The following is a 13,162-nucleotide window of genomic DNA, read 5'->3' as shown; positions in this document are numbered from 1 at the left end:
AGATTCAGTCTTTGGGGTCATCAGCCCAGCACGTGGGGTTGGATTGGGCACGGTGTAATCCTCCCTCTTGTCCTCTTTACTCCCCCAGGCCTTGGACAGCAAGGGTGGCAGCTCCTGGCGCAAATGAGACCACTAGTTATGATGGAGCAGAGACAAGTGGACACGGAGCACCGAGGGCTGCGCGCTTGTGAGCTGGTTGGTATTTCTGACCCAGTTCTGGTCACGGGAGCTTTGCTTTGTGAGCCCTGTACCCTCCTATGGAAAGCCAGGCACGGGGCAGAGCTGCTAGAGCACTGGCTGTGGTTGTGCAGGCACTGCAGCATGCCATAAATCCAGCTGACGATGACAGGGACACTCCAAACCCTCCGTGCTATTTATTGCCTCTCTGGCTGCTGGGTCTCAGCAAGCAGAGGTGTTGCTGCTCTGCTGTTTGCAGCCCGTGAGAGGGCAGCACAAGGCCGCGGGTTGGTGGCTGGGGGTTTTCACGTGGTGAAATTGGGCATCCTCATAGTGCGATGAGAGCAGCACCGGGCGATGGAGCCAATCCTCTGAAACTGCTCCTGAAGCAATGCGTGAATGTTCGCTTAAATCTTGCCCCAGAGCATCCTCATTCCAGTGACTAATGTGTGAAACCGACCAGGAGTAGAACGAAAAGTTCTTCGCTCTGCTTTTCCGTGCGGATGACAAGTGTAATGAACATTGGCTCTTACTACATTTCTGCAGGAGACTGTGAAAATCCTTCATCTTCATACTGGGCAGGATCTGTATCTCTGTCATCATTCTGCAGCATGGCCAGTACTGATTGCTCTAGAATATCAACTCTTCAGCAATCATGGGTGTGCGAGAATCATTAGATTAAAAACATATTTACAGTTTGATTTATTTGTTTTCTAATTTTTGAGTCCCTAGGGCACCCTCCGGTCATTTTTCCAAGCTCTTCCCTACAACATTGCAAAATCTGGCATAAAATCGAGACGGCTAGTGAGACCCACAGCTGATAACTCTGTTGAATAAAGATGTTTGGTTGTCAAGTAGCACTTTTTGTGCCTCAGTGTCACTGGCAACCTGGTCTCTTGCAAATTCACCCTCTTTGGAGTCCCTGCTGAGACTGCCTTTCAGGTGTCAGCTTTCAGGATGGTTTTTTTTTGCAACATGGCAATTCATCCACTGGTTAGCACTGAGCTCTGCTTTGCAGAGCCTACAAAGCTGTCTCTCATTCTCTGTTATTACCTTACAACTACTCAGGTTTGTTCTTTGTCATTTGATGAAGTGAGTTCAGTGTCTTTAATAACTCCTTTCCATTTTTCCTTCCAGCTGAGTAAAACAGAACTTGCTTTTCCTGGGATAATCCATAGAGATGGATGTTGGGCAACGAAAATGCAAAAGGAAGCCAGGATCATGTGATTGTGTTGGAGCAGGAGAAGGTAAGAATTTTATATTCAGTGTTATATCTGAAGTGACTGCTGTTTATGCACCTCACCTTGTGACAGAGCAAAAATACTGCCAGAAGAATATTATTACCTGAAAAACTGTTTATTCCCCCTTAAAAATTTGTGAACTGGCAAAGAGGCAGCAGCTCATAATAGGAAGACACGGGGATTCCTCTGTCCTGTGTGTAGATGTCAGAAGTCAGCAGCCAAAACATCGGTATATCTTGTCACCTCTGCTGGGACAGTAGTGATTTCTTGGTCTAGGAACTTGGTCCTGAAAACTGTTGAGTAAATTCCAATTGGCATTTACTGGAATCCACTGGAAGGGCCCAATCCTGTGAGCTTCAGAGTTCTTTCATCTCTCAGTAACTTTCAGTGGGGTTAAGGGTCACTCAGTACCTCCCGGGAAGAGGCCCTGAGTGGTCTCAGCTTTTAAAATTAATGGTTTGGAGCATGAGAATCTGGCTTGGGAGATTTTAAGTTGAATTTGCTATTTTTAGCTTGAAACTGACTCAAATAGTTTTTTCTGCCTTCAGTATTGTGTGTTACTGTGTTAGAGCCTTCCCCGTTGTTGGTCTTGCAGGCGCCAAGTCCATCCTCCATCTTAGACAACTGTAGCCAATGGACTGAGATCAGGGATGAATTTGGCCAGGGATAGTTGAAATAGTAAATAAAATTAAAAAATAAAGGTACGTAAAGCAAAACTTCGAGCTTGGAATGGCTTCTGAAATTCTGAAAGTAATTTAAGTAATCCAGGAGAAAATACGCAATGAAATCTGTTTTCCATTGTTGCATGAGATGGTATGTCTTAAAATTTGATCAAAAACATTTTTTTATATGATGAAGGTAACACAGCTTAAAGTGATATAGAGATCTGGGATCTTTTTTTACAGTGTAATATTTAGAAATTATTGTAGACTTGACATTCTTATTTATTTATTGATAAGACTTGCTGTTCCTATCTTGATCTCACAGCAAGTAAAAATAATTTCTGACCGAGTTCCAGCTACCAGTGGTATTTTTGAAGGAAGAGGTAGTAAAAGCTCATTATTGATATGTGTGTGCCTGCTAGTTTTCTTATCCAGACCCAGTTTGTTGTATATCAACACAGCGCAGTGGTAGAGACCTGATATTCTCTCTTGCCTTGTATTGAAGAAAAAGTGAAGACACTTATGTGATAGTCCCGTGTTCATATTTCTCTGGTACTGTGCATTTTGTAAGCTTCCCCAGCAAAGCCAAGATCGAACAGGACAAGGACACTCCATTCCTGTTCCCTTAAAGGAATATCGTTCAAGTTTCAGTGGCTTCTGAGCTGAACGGCTGTGAGCAACAACATACAGAGTTCAGCGTGGAGAATACCTACGCACATCAACGAGCAAGCAGGGCTAGAGGAATTTATTCCCAGGTCTGTCAGTTTTCCCCTCTATGAGCATACGTGCTCCCCTTGCTGGTTTTGCATTCCTGTTCCCACACCATCAGTCAATCTCTGTTCCTCTGCAGTTTTTATCCCCTTCATATCTTCGCTGAGGGATGTCCTTACTCACTCCTCTGAGGGAATTTCTTTGGAGGCCTCATCTATCCCCACAGGGATCAAATAATAGACCGCTGTGTCTTACCAAGCCAGGACTCAGCAAGGGCCATCTCGGATCGTGGATATCATTTACGAGGAATGGGGTCAAAAAAGAAGTCTGTTTCTTATTTTCTTCCTTGGTACTACAGGGAATTCACCCTCAGAGAATTTATGAAAATGTCCATAGGTCAAATAAGAGTGTTCCAGATGTTCACAGTAGTAATTTACTAGCTGGCAAGGCTCGTTTGTTTACATCCTCCATAAGGATCCCATGGGACAGACTTAATCCTGGTTTTGGATAGGTGATTGAGAGTAGCTCTTGGGGTATCTGCCAGGATGTTTGTAGACCATACATAGTTGTGGGATCTTATGTCAATGGTGTTTTAAGGTAAAATAAATAAATAGGCTTTTTCACCCGATCAGTGAGCGTGCTGCGTAACTCCGAAAGCGGTTCAGCTAATATCTCAATACAAACACTTCTGATGTTGCTGCAAACAGAAGCCCCAGTCTGTTTAAGTTGTTACTGTCCGATTTCAAGGCAACAGAAAACCCAGTAGGTCTTGCAAGTGCATTGTTTAAATGGAGCCAGCACAGGGGAAGGCACAGTGCATCAGCAGGCAGGGAAAGAGGGGAGGAGGTGGAGGCTGTGCAGCATGGGGCATGGGCATCACGCACCAATGGGGAAAGACGATGGACTTACCAGGCTGTCCGTCTGGGATACAGCACGGCTGGAAGGTGTCAGTGCCAGCTGAGCAGGCGTCACTGCAGCAGCTTGCACAAGTCTCTGCTGCACTCCGCCGCACGCAGCTGGGTACATCTGTGTGTGTGTGGAGCAGTGCAGCATGCGTGGGAGGAGATCCACTCTTCTCTTTAGGCTTCTAACTGAAGAACTTCAAGCAGGTGCCTGGAGTTAAGGGGCTAAATCAGGGTTTGTTTCTCTTAATCCCTTCTGTAAAATGCAGATAACAGCACTTTCCATGGGTTTCAGTCTTACCAAGCTCCAAGCAGCGCGCAAAGTGTTCAGTTTAACCTTCATTGAGCATACGTCTTTTGCACTCTATTGCTGTAAGTTAAAATCTGGAATTGGGTGGAGTGTGTCATGAAGCAATGGCGAAGCTGGGCATTGGGTGGAAGAGCAGAAGGATGTGGTGATTTGGTCCCAGTTACATGACATCTGGCTCTACTCGGTGCTGTCTGCTACCTGCAGCCTGAAAACTAAACTGAAAACATAGCAGCAATTGGAGATTGCTGGAAATGTCTTTTGTGCAGCCCCACAAATGGTCATTGATCAGAAAAATAACATGCATGTAGTCGTGACATGTGAGGGACTCGTGTTAATTTCTGGAGCAGTTACAAATCGTATCCTTGCTCAGATGCTGCTGGAGAACCAAGGAGGCTTCTCGGGGAACTATCAGGGCTCACTCGTCTTTTCTGTGCCTCCAGCAGCTTGTGCAGTTGAATTATCATTTACTGTTGGTATGTTTCTTCCTGCAAGTCTGGAAAAGGGATATCAGGTTCTCCTAGACAACTGTTCCGACAGCAAGGAAAACCAGAGTGGGTTTATAAATAAAGGGTGGGAAATAGCTCAGTAGTGGCATAGCAGAGAAGGATGTAGAGGTTTTAGTGGACCACAGGCTGAATATGATTCAACAGTTGGTGCTTTGTAAAAAAAGACTAATTTTATTCTGGCATGTATTAGCAGGAAAGTCACGTGAGAGACAGGGTAATTAGTCATGCCACTCTGGTAGGCATTGGTGCTCCCAGCTTTGAGCACTAAGGAAGCAAAGAACACACTGGAGACCAAAGGAGAGCAAGAAGAACTACCGGAGGTCTAAAACTCGGGACCTAGGGAGGAAGCTGAAGGAACTGGATTTATTTAATCTAGAAATCAAAGATGAAGCGTAGGGTTTGCTAAGGACAATCTTCCAATGAATGAAAGGTAAGAGGGCTGAATCAGTTCTCCTCTAACTCTGCTGTGGGCAGGATAGGAAGGCTGCTTAACTTCCCGCAAAACACGTTTCAATGAGGTTTTTGCAGAAGGTTTCTTCTTATTAGGCAGTAGGCTTCACAGGGGACTTTTTGTGTGGTTTTTATAAGTACATCAGAGAACCCCCTGAATATGGTATACATATGCTTGATATCGCATGTGGGGGGATTGGATCATTTCTTTGGGGGTGGGAAAGATTGCTCTTCCTCTGTGCTTCAAAAAGATTCAGTGACACTGAGGAGCAGCAAATTTGAATGGGTGGGAGAAGTATATTCGCATCCAGGGAGCTGGCTTGCAGAAATGTCAACGCCATGTGCAAATTTCCCATTGACTCCAGTAATTTTTCAGGTTTACACTGGAGCACTGGAACGACTATGCAGAATAAACCAGAATAAACCCAAACCTGACCATTTCTGTGAATGAGACCATCACAGTTACAACCGGTCGGTAGATAATCTCAAGGGAATTTTCTAACGATCTAAACCTTATATTTAAAAAATAAACCAGTCTTAATGAATGAGGAAAGGGAAGGGAGCTAAGATGATATTCACACCTCTTTCAGGGTGGGATACCTGTGTTTTTGTGTACTGCAAGATATATTAAACCTGTAAGGCTGATCTGAGGGTGTCTGGGTATAGTAAATGCTATAAATGCCTGAAATTCCCTCGATTTGATGGAGCAGTACCCATTTTGGGGGGCAGGGCGGTAACGTTCTGCTCCAGAGAGGCCAACTGAACTGATTATTTCAGTGGGCAGAGAGCCTGTAGCCACTTCTATCTTTTCTTGGTTGCTAACAGTACCGTTTACTGAGAGCTTCTTTCTTAGAGATGGTTGATAGCTGAAAATTTCAGAGAAATCAGTCAAACAGTTAGAATGCTTCTCTGATTCCAAAAAACATGGATTGGGGAATTAGGTTGTGAATCTTCAAGAGTTTTCGCTTAAGTTTAAAGAGGATAAAACCTTGCTGTCAGAACTCTTTGGCTTGGGGTAGCATGGTTCCAGAAGTAAACTGTAGTTTACTTATTTCTGTTCGTAAGGTTTTCAGCAGGTCTTGGTACTGGGGCAGAAATGCAATGAGAAGACTTTTCTTGAGCTTGCTCTTGTTTTAGTGAATGCTGACAAACTTAATGGCAGGGAGAAGTTCCCTCCTTTTCAGCCTAAAAGCTCAATAGGTGGGGGTTTTCATGGGCTTGAGTTTTGCAGCAAAGGTTTTGTTTGTTTTTTTGATTTTTAAATTTCAACCCAGCCAGTTTCTCCTATTTTAGTGTTCTTGGTATTGAAGATAAATTGAGAGAATTTAAAATCCTCTGAAGCGGTTTTCCAGGTATTCTTTGGCTTTGATGAAAGAAAGCTAGTGTCCATATCAAAAGCATCCAGGACAAAATGATTAATTTCCTTCTTTTGTGGGGCAGAGAGGCTGACGGTGCCACAACCGCTGCAGCTGGCACACGATGAACGACTTTGATCTCCTCGCTTGCCTTTGAACCGTTTGCAAGCCCTAAAGCTCTTTGGTTCTCCGTTGAGTGGTATTGCTTTCGGAGCTCAATGCCTGTTAGCTCAGCACAAGGCTCTAGACCTAAGGAAGTACAACCAAAAGGCCCATAAAGGTGTCTCGTTTTAAATTTACCACTACCCATGGTGAAGCCCTCTTGCCTCCTGCTGTTGGACAGGAAAGTTAACTGTGGACAACCCCAGCTTATGGGGGGAAGGAGAATACGTGGGTCATGTTACTCTACAGGGTGCTGCTGACAGTGGATCCTTTTTAGAAAGAACTGCAAATCTTGGTCGATCGTTTCCACCACTTTGAGGATCACAGGTATTATTGAAAGATGCATCTGAGAAGTTTGACCAGTGAGTCGATCGTTGATTTATCAGGAGATACAGTTCCACAGGGGGAGCAGAGATAAAAGGTGGATGGATTCAGCCATTTTAACCACCTTATTGTACTCCTGTTTATAGCGAGTTACTGGTTCTTGGACAAGGTGGGAAGAGTCTGTGGGATTTAGTTCTTTAACAAAAGCATCCTTTCTCCACAATGTTAATTACTCATTTGTGCCAAACGGGGAATGAGAAACAGAGTTGAAGGATCTAATTAACATTTGCTTCTCCTTTCAACAGATCAGTCTTTACACTCAAACTCTGGGATAAAACTATTTTCACTTACTTCCTAGTCATCTGAGAATCTTTCAGCCCCCACAGAATCTGAATTTCCGGGTTAGGAAAACAAATAAATAAAAAAGCAAATCTAGAAATAATATCCTGCTACTTTTAAGAAAGGACAAATGTCATTCTTTTGTGCATGTATCTTCTTTTTAGCCCAGCAGCAGTTACCATACATGCTAGGAGAAGTACTTGTTAACATTAAAGCTTCTTCACAAATCTTTTGTTCTGACATACCTAGAGTGGGCACAGTTTAAAAATATATATATTTTATCCTGATTTGGCTTATTCCCATATAGGAATAGGTAATATAAGGTACCATTATAACAATCTGACTGTGTCTAAGTAAGGCAGTATTATCTTTACCACCATAGACTGGCATAATTAAAGTAGTGTTGAAAAGCCATAGGTTAAGGTTATTGCTTTGGACATATACCAAGGAATGTTACATTTTTTTAAAAAGCATTGCTTCTCAGAAACAAGGACTACAGGATTTGATTCAAAGTTCTTAATTTTGGAAAGCATTTTGAGGTTTGCTAAAGGTGCCATATTTAGTCATAAAAATAACAAAATGAAAAATACAGAAGTGTATTTATAGTAAGAATAATGAAGATTTATAGGGTAACGATAGTTGCAGTGCTCCTAACCTAGGAACTCTATATTGAACAGTGATTGAATGTTTGGCTTTTAAAAAGAGAGAGAAAAAAACAAAAAACAGATGAATAATGAAAAACAAATCCTTTCTCTGGTGAAAAGCCAAACCTGTGTTTTGAAAATTAAATGTTTTTTTGGGTTAAGCAGTGAAAAAATGGACTTGATCTTTGCAACAGCTTGGATTTATTATTGGAACCAGTTGGCTGTGCCATAGAGGATAGGAATTTTCTGGTAATTAGAGCAAGAAACTGGGAGTCAGAAGCGGTAGGGTCTGTTTCTGGCGCGGGCACTAGCACGCTATGTAGCCTTGGGAAACATGCTGCCTCATTTGTACTTTGGGTTTCCCATCTATAAAATGGGGCTAAGGAAATAATTCAACCTCATAAATTGCACGCACTAATTAAAGAACATTTCCACAGCACCTTGAGGTCTTTACTGCTAGAGGACGGATTTTCACAAGCACGTGCTTCAAATGCTTTTGAAACATTTACAAACCTGATTGCCCGGATTCCTAAATCCACGTGTGGGCATCTATTTGAAAAGGGTCTGATTTCCAGAAGTTTGTCTGCTGATGAAAAAGAACATGACGGGGAGTGTTTTCTCACTGGACTATGAAAAGAGAGGGATCACGGGACACCCTCCCGCTGGGATCCTGCCCTTTAGCTTGGCCAATTTCACAGGCTCCCCCCTGCTCCCCAGCAGTAACGTGTAATCCCCGCAGGCTTCCGTGCTCCGAGTGCTGTGGCTCCACTGCAGCACGCCGAGAGGCAGCTGCAAAGAGGCAGGTGGGGAATGATCAGCTTCGTTAGTACGTGCAATTGGTGGTCTCTGGGGGTGCAGAAATGCTCCTTGCCCTGCTGGATACAGCTTCCTTAGGAAAGCAGCAGTCAAAATTAATTTCAGTAATAGCTGCACATCCTTACTGGAGTTACCACCAGTATCCCTGAGGCCCCATATCTGATTTGGCTTGGGTCTCCCCGCCGTTCAATTTCTAAATCACCGTCTGTCAGCGTTAGAGCTACTCGGCCGCCCCTTCCTTCGGACGATGCCGTGGTTGGTGAGTAAAAGGAATGCCGTTTGCCTTGGACGCCATCCCTCCCTGAAGCAGAGGAAACGCGCGCTGACAAGACAGGAAATTCTCGTGTACCGCAAGGACCTGGAGCTTGCCTCTCGCCTTCCTGTGGGCCTTACCCAAGTTTCAGCCTGGGTGTTTAAAGATTATTAATAGCAATAGTTACATTAACAGGTTTATGTTTTTCTTCTTCTGTCAACCAAGTTATTTCTTCATGTGAGACTTTCTGGTTGTTTTTATTCAAAGTAGTCGGAGACGGACCCAAGAATGTGGCGGTATTGCAGTACAATGATCCGTTCGAGCTAATGGGCAGCCAAGCGTGGATTTCGCTTCATGGAAGGCTCCCAGTCAGAAGTGGACAGGCTCTAAAGTCTCCAGTGCAAAACAAATAGCTCCAAACTGGGGCAAGCTTAGCACAGTGAGGGATTTTGTTTCACAAGTATTTCTTTTCAGCAGCAGCGCACTTCCAGAACGCAGTCACTTTCTCCTTGCTATGGCTGATCGTCCCTGCGCCTGCACTGTGCCCCTCTCTCATCCCGTTGTACCTTTTGCGTGGCTGTGTGATGGCCCAGCTAGGGAATTATCTCAGTTTAAAAATTAAAAAGAATGAAATACGGCCCCCCTTTTTTGTTTTCCTTTCTGTTAGGCTATTTTTATTTCAGGTCAGTTCCCTAATCCGTATTTCAGCTGCAGAAACGAGTCGTAGAGACAGTGAGAGGGTAACGAGGGGCAGAAATATGGGAGCTGCTTAAGCCAGCGCTTCTACTGAAATGAATGCTGGTGCAACAAGAGGCTAAGCCCAGACCAAGAGAAGCTCTCTTTAGCCCTGTCTTGAGTCATGAGGACCTCAAAGAGAGTCTTGGCTGCAGGAGTCAGCAGGACATATGTGTGCGGTTGGGTGTTTGTGTCTAAGGAGATCGTTTGTGTCTTCAGTGTTTGTTTACTGGGTAGAAAGCTCTGCTATTCTTTGGGCATAAAAGCTCTGCCACGGTCAACAAGTTCACAGACTGGCTCTAGGTTTGCAAGAAAAAAAAGGTTATATGGAGACTGGAAAGTGCTACGTTCTCTACATTTCAGAAGGAGTGTGACTTTATAAAGTGAGTCCTGCATGTTCAAAAATCAGTGCATTACTTTTCATTCTTTAAAGTGCACCTCTTTGTGTAACACGACAAGGTGTGCTAATGTAGGAAAGGAACGGGTTTCATCCTAGACAGAGTGTTGGATGTATCTGACTAATGGTCCCACAGGTGACAATGTTCTGGTGGTTACTGGGGAACTCATGAAGGTGTTCTCATAAAATCTCTGGGGTACAAGCATTCAGATACAGGGAAGAGAAGTCCTAGTTTTTAAATGTGCTAAGCACTTCCTGCAAACTAATGATTTCATCTTCTCCACCTTTCTACTGGAGTTGCTGGTGCTTGGCGCCTGCCAGGAGAGATCTAGAGCTGGCATATAGGTAAGCTGTTATGCTGTCTTTGGAGAAAGGTGTATTTTGTCTAGCGAAGCCAGGGAAGGAGCGTTTGGAAACCCTAGCACAGCTGAGCAGCGCAGGATGAGGAGAAGACTGTCCTCCACAATGCCTGCGCTGATATTCACAAGGAGTTAAACAGGGCTTATGGGGTGAGCAGATGGTGGGCTGGTTCTTTCTTGAAAGACTTTTTCACAGGAAGAAGGACAGAGAAGTGTAAGAGTTCAACTTTGTTTATCCCAGATTTATTCTGGAGTGTAATATGCCTTGTAAACAACTTTCTTCATAGAAAAGTATGTGCATGAAGCCTGTTCTGATTTATTTCCTCTGTTGTTCAGATTTAGCCCAAAGTGGTACAAGTTCCTAGTTTTCCCTAAATGTTAATGCTTTTAAAAATAAGCCCAACATGTAATTTCACTTACCGTAGGCTTTGTGTTTGTCACGCAGAACAATAGCGGCAACAGAACATGAGCTCTGAATGACCACCCTGAATACAAGCTAGCGTTGTTTCCAGCGCAGAGTCGGAGCGAGAACCCATAACCCTGAACAACGTGAACAAACCTGGGGTTGCGCTGTCGGTCTGGACCCACCAATTCCCTTTATTGGGTGCCTGGGTGGCGAGCTGGCTTTGCTCATCCTTCCCCTCTGTTGTGTGGGGTGGCGTATCGCTGCCGAGGAGGGGGAGATCAGAGACATTCTTTTCGTATGATCAGGCTGAATCTCTCTTTTTGTTGATTTCATAATGCCTGGGAGAGCAACTGCAGCTCCCTCCTGGGACCAAACTCAACCCGTAACAAGGCTTCCTTTCTCCTGACGTCTCTGCTGACCTTCGTTTCACTCTTAACTGCTGTGTCAACTTGACAACCCTGGAGCGTGCCCTGGCCTTGCAGCATCGCTGCAGAAGTCGCTAAGAGTGACTGGGAATTCTGTTGGTAATGAACTGGCAGCACCAAAGGCTGCAGCATGTGAGTGTTCCTTAGGGCTTAGATTTTGTATCCATCTGTTGGTCGCTTAGCCCCAGTTAACTGTTGATATCAGCTAAGGTCCCACCCAATGTGATACGGCTTAGAGCTGCAAAATACTCTTGGAATATATCTAAGTGCAGCCAGCCTTCTCGTATTGAGTGCTGGACAAAGCATTGCTCCCTAATTATGCATTACTGCATAAATACCACACGTGTTTGTTCAACGAGTTGGAGATGTTTGGAATTCATCTTCAGCACCTCAAGACATCCCCAGATCTCCAAAACAGGCTGTTCTAGGAGTAAATGAACCAAACCTCTGAATTGGAAGGGTTTAGTTGTGAATGTGGATGGATCCACTTAAACTGGTGAACAGATGAGAGGGAAACAGGGCTCATGAGTTCCCTGAAGACCCATGAACTGACCCTTTGAGTTTTCTTTATTTGTCAGAGGAAACAAAATCTCACAGAGCTATGTTTTCTCCTTTGCCATTTAACTAATTTCTTTGCTGGTAACAGCAGCAGTGAAGTGAAGAGCTAAGTGCACCAGAGAGAGCTTTGGAGCAGAGTGAAAACATAGGGGAGGAAGACAGACAGGGCGATGGTCACTGCTCCTATATTAATCACCTCCTTTAGCCAGACTTCGTCTTGTGTGTTGGCTTTGATTTCTCTGAGCCTTGTCCTACACTGCTACATGTGAAAGGAGAACCGGATCCTGTAATGGGCTGATAAACAGGGCTGGCAGTCCAGCACACTTAGAAGCATCCTGCCTATAGGTGCCTTTAAGTGATAATAGTGTGCACACCATTCAGTACAGAACAGATCCTGTGTGATGCCTGTATTGAACATCCAGCTCTTGAGCAGATCCTAGATCTGGGGCTTTTCCAATGTCCTGCAACATCTTTGAATTTGAATCTTTGCCCTCTTTGGTCCATGTGGAAGCTCAAGAGCTCATTCAACTCTGAGCACATCACCTTGGCTCTGTCTGAAACCAGTATTTGGGACTTTTGGGACACAACTGGACAGCAGGAGCTCAGTCTTTCCTGTTTTGTTGGCTGTGTGGAGGAGAAACCTTTATCCGTGCACCACAGCAGGCCTTGCATGGCTGGCTAGATGCATCCGTGGAAGGGGAAATCACATTCCTCTGAGGCACCGAGGGCGGGTGGTTACTGCCAGAAGCAGGATGCTGGGTTTATCAGGCCAGCGGTCTGACTCAGGACAGCAATCCCTGTGTTCCCCAGCCCCGCTGATGGGTGAAATCTTTTGTCTGATCTCAGCATTGCTTTTAGCAGCTGGCTCCAGGGAGAAGGGAGGAATGGCCTCCTGCAGAGCCGGGCCTTACAAAGCAGCCTGTGTGGGATGGAAGGTCCCCTGCTCTCTGGCTTGAAAGAGCATGTGGCGGGGTGTATGTGTGTGCAGTGGGGGGAGCACTTCTGGCAAGCAATGAACTTGTCCAAATAAACAAAAGGCTAAAAACAGCCCGTCCTCAGCCCCTTGAGAAACCCTGCAGCAGATGTTGCCAGTGACTGTAAGTCCTTGTTGGGAATCCCATGGATAATCATCGACAGCAGGGAAACACATGGCAGCATACGGCAGCTCAGAGAGGGCCCTCTTTGTTCACTGAAATCACTGGAATATCTGTCTTGTCAGTGCTGATGAAAAAGCACCGGCTGGTTCAAGCTCGGAGCGGGGAGTGAGCAGAGCTGCCTTTGGCTCCTGGCTCGGCTCTAGGCTTGCTGTGTGGCCTCAAGCAAGTTGCCTCTCTCCTCTGTACTATAGTTCCTCCTGTTGCGCATTGAGGTCAGGGATAGAAAGCTGCTTCCCTGGAGATTTGTGGCCAAGTTTTTAAACTTTGCAAGGT

This window comes from Nipponia nippon, unplaced genomic scaffold (assembly GCF_047370975.1).
Source record: "Nipponia nippon isolate SJK-2023a ecotype South Korea unplaced genomic scaffold, ASM4737097v1 scaffold_23, whole genome shotgun sequence".
Taxonomy (NCBI): Eukaryota; Metazoa; Chordata; class Aves; order Pelecaniformes; family Threskiornithidae; genus Nipponia; species Nipponia nippon.
This window is presented reverse-complemented; position numbering follows the sequence as displayed.